The sequence below is a fragment of the Melanaphis sacchari genome, unplaced genomic scaffold (genome assembly GCF_002803265.2).
Source record: "Melanaphis sacchari strain LSU unplaced genomic scaffold, SCAv2.0 Contig202_pilon_pilon, whole genome shotgun sequence".
NCBI classification, from domain to species: Eukaryota; Metazoa; Arthropoda; class Insecta; order Hemiptera; family Aphididae; genus Melanaphis; species Melanaphis sacchari.
The window spans coordinates 207,831-212,416 of NW_020270994.1; positions in this window are offsets into that span (position 1 = coordinate 207,831).

The following is a 4,586-nucleotide window of genomic DNA, read 5'->3' on the forward strand; positions in this document are numbered from 1 at the left end:
AATTTTCAAAATTATTTTTTACATAAGACATGATATGTGCAGAATAAATTAAACCATGGCTTAAATAAAATAATATACACAATAAAAAATATAATTTTCTGAACCTATATTTTTATTCTTAAATCAGAATGTATAGAAACTCAAATTAATGTATGAATGAATAAAAAAAATGTTTACCTTAAAATTATATGTTTTACTAGTTTGAAGATGAACACTTAAAAGTTCGCAAAATACTATTGGTGAGCCACACATGTAATAATTACTTATTATGAAAAAATTATACAGAATAACTCAATGCGCTAGTTACCTGTGTCAAAAGTTTAACCATTTTCTATAAAACCACTTTTTGAATTCAAATTCTGTAAAGTTTTGAAGAATTTAAAATACGAAAGCCCTAAATTTGAAATAAAAATACTTAAGAGGTGACTTCAAAGTTAATAGTAGATAAGAATGATTGGATGCTCTAAAAGATACCATTGAAATTCCAATATAATAAATATAATGCAGACACTAACAGTCAACAGATTACAACTATTTTCAAAACTATCACCACCGTATATGACCTGTACCGCTCGCACACATTGCTTGTAGCTTGTACTGCCCTCATACTTCGAACACTGCTCAACATATATTTCCAATCCCTGAAATGGAATGCAATGAAGGATAACGTACAATGTATACAGGCTCACTTCGACGTCTTCTGAGTTCTGACCATGGTATATATGATAGATCTGTTATATGAACCCATTTTTCCTATCTTCTCCCGTGACAAAACTCGTGAGAAGGCAGCTTAGATGAAGCTGAACACTATCGCTATCAAAATACTGTTGGAAATGCCACCATAAGTCTCTTCTTATATCTTCCTACATATCTATAGCACCATTAATGAGACGACAATTACGGTAAGCCGTGAGATTCAAGGGTGGTGGACTCTAGTTGGTTCACGGAGCTTCTAGTCGAGTCGAACTCTGCAAACGGTAGTGAGCTTGTTTCATTTACCACCCAACCCTTTAATATAATATATACTGTATGACGCTGTATTATAAATATTTCAAAATTTGTAAGGAATAAATGGTGTGGCCTATGTGTTACTAATGGCGCAACCACTACCTCTATTATGATAATACAAAAAAATAAGTATTAATAGACGGCACTAAATATGCACACATATAAGCCATTTAAATATAAATAAATACTCGTAATTTAAAAAAATTAGAATCAATGTTATAAACCACACGTGTATAAAGTATCGTACTAACTACTGTTAGAGACTTCAACATAAGTATAAATGATCCAATAAAACGAGAAAAAATTGTTGAAATAGAATCTAAAGGGAAAACTTTAACAACAGAAGAACTCCCTCCCCTATTATATTATCTAGAATTATGTAACTGAGTATAAGGTGCTTGAAGAGAGAATAGACATTATGAATATTTACTGGAATGGTTTTAAGAAGTTTAAGTAGTATCTAATGTAAATTAGAATGAGTATTCGATTAGAACGTCCATAAATTAATAATACATTTTATTGCAAGGCTTGGATTTTTCTGCACCTAGATCGGTGAATTGCATTATTTGTTATAATATGACATGACTGGCATAGTGACATGCATAATAGATTTTATTCATTGAAACTCATTAGTTATATTAAATAATGAAATAGACATTGACTTACCCATTATTTTAGTGTAGAGGCTTTGTTTTATGCGGGCCTCATATTAATCTTCTATCTAAATTTATTCACAGATGTATTCTTTTAATATTACCATACTATGCTGCTATATAATTTATATAGTATAGATTAAAATATATTGAACACCAACATAATCGTATACCTATACTGTATTTGATTTGAAGGTTATTTTTTTTTTCATGTACTTATTACAAAAATTTACGCTTGGTAAATTCTAATTCGTGGAAGTCCAATTATTTTCACAAAATAGAAACATTTTATTATGTTTGAAAATTTCAACTGAAATAAGTAGTTCTAAAAGAAAAATATATGATCACAATTCTGATCACATTATTTACAGTTATTGAAGGCGACAAAAGTTTACAGTGGTATTTTAAAATTCAATTCAATTCAATTTTATGCCGGTTTGATTATTTAAAAATATAAGTTATATAGTTTACTAACACAAAAATAAAGAAGAAATATTACAATTTTATTTGAATGAACGTGTACTTAACTGATTTTTTCATACTTATTTCAGTAGAAATTTTCAGACATTATAAAATGTTTACCTAAGCTGTAAACAAATATATTTCTATACTTGAACGTTTAATATTTTAAAATAATATATATTAAGACAAAAAGATAAATTAATTCAGGGTTACATAACCTAGGGTTGCTATTCGTCGCAGACTGTACTGATTTACTACGTTCCGTTGTCCACACAAAGTTATCGGGAATTATCCCGGAATTAAACGTCAATAATTATATTTTTTATTTTATCTTTTACCACGTATCTATGTCCTATAACAAAAAGCAACAATATTGTTTTGATGAATGAAAAAATAATAAAGTTGGTTATTTAATTGACTAACGAAATACATTTTAAAATTATTTTCCTGGTTTGGTAACGACAATTATTAATTATTAATAAATAATTCATTGTTTTCCTGTTCTCCTACAACAATAAAATTGTTGTTATAACTATTTGGTTTATTCGCTAATAACCAATAACTTTGTCGATTCTTTGTTATTCCTATATGTAACATTGAGTAAAATTTTACCTTTTGAACCATAGGTGGCCAACTTACGGCTTGCGAGCCACTTGTGGCTCACTTCATTGTCAGATGCGACTCGCGTCTTATTTACAAAATTAAAATTTATTTAGTATCATTATGAATTTTAATTGTTAGGTAGTTATTAGCTTATAAAAAATTATCAAAATTATATAAACATTTTGGCTTTTGGTATTATTGTATTTATTTATGTGGCCCGCGAACCTATTCATGTTGACCACCCCTGTTATAAACTATGTCGTAGAATACTAACTATTGTATTTATGATTATTTTAGTTACTATCAAATACTATGTTAAAACTAATAGTTGACTGTGGTATAAGATTTTTCTCATGAAATTTATACAAAGTATATTTATTCTAGCATCAGTAAAATTAAGTATGGCAATCATAACCTAGCCTAACCTATATATTATATAGTGGATCATATTTGGCAGTAAAATAGTAATGATTATCATTTATTTTACGAATATTTTGTTAATTATGTATGTGATCATGTTTTACGTATTATTAAAATTGAGCATACTTCAACTATTCATTAACTGAAACATGATTATGTAAGGTTTATTTGTAATTATTACAAATTTAAAATACTGTAAATTTAAAATAAGAAATATCTAAATAACTGGTATCACTCGAGTAAAAACTAAAAAAATCTAATAAATAATATATATAGGTATAAATTGTCGTAGTAAACATTTTAAATATATTTTTATTCGTTAAAAACAATCCACAAGAGTATAAAACTAATGTCTACAAATACTTAATATTAGATTTTTAACTATTAGATGTCTTAAACGTTAATCCCAATAAGTAATAAATAATACTCGTAATATTCATTCAATAAATAATATTATTTCGTTATAATTAAGTATAAATATGTCTTTGAGTACCTATTACAATTTGGTAATTATAAGTAAATGCAATCAGTAAATCAGATTTAAAAGACATAGGAAAAATCCACTTCACGTGTATGTCATTGAAATTATTTTACTGACGTCATTACATTATAACGTTATGTACTTCTATGATACAACTTATAATTTGAATCATAGATGAATTTTAAATAATTTTCATTTTTCCATCAAAAATTTTAATCAGAATATTTTGTACAAAAATATTATGCAAATAAACGTATTTATTTCAATATAGAATTTGATTATACAAGGTATTTTTTACCACTAAATCGTAATTTTCTCGGTAAATGTATGTGCTTTTGATGGTATTTTTTTCACATACTTTAAAAACACTACATCACATCTTAGAAAAAAATTGCAACTAATACTTATAGTGTTGACCATGTCTTACAGTTACCATAGTCACGACTTAACTATAATTTATATAGGTAAGGTATTGAAAGTTTTAGACAAGTGCACCGATGTCCCCGTGCCACATCACTTCAATCGTCTGACACTCTAAAATGTGAATAATGTTTACATAAAAGTTATAAACATAATTAATATTAATTACTGGTTAGAAGTCCGATTTTCACGAATATCGAAATCATCAGAAAAATATTTGTCTTGGAGATATGAAATTAAAAATGCTTTACAAACGGCATCAAGAACAAAGAAAGAAAAATGTGATTAAAAAAAAATTAATCGAAAAACACGAATTCACACCACGGATAATATAATGAATTATTGACAGCTCAATACACTATACGTTTATAAAATAATCGTCCTGTATACACCTGTGACACTCGACGCCGCCGTCATTATAATTTATGTTTACGTCAACGGCGCGATGACAGGCAAACCGACGGCGACGCCGACACGCGAGCGAGTGTGTGTGTGTGTCCGGCGCGCGCGTGTGAGCTTGTGTGACGAACTCCGAAAGC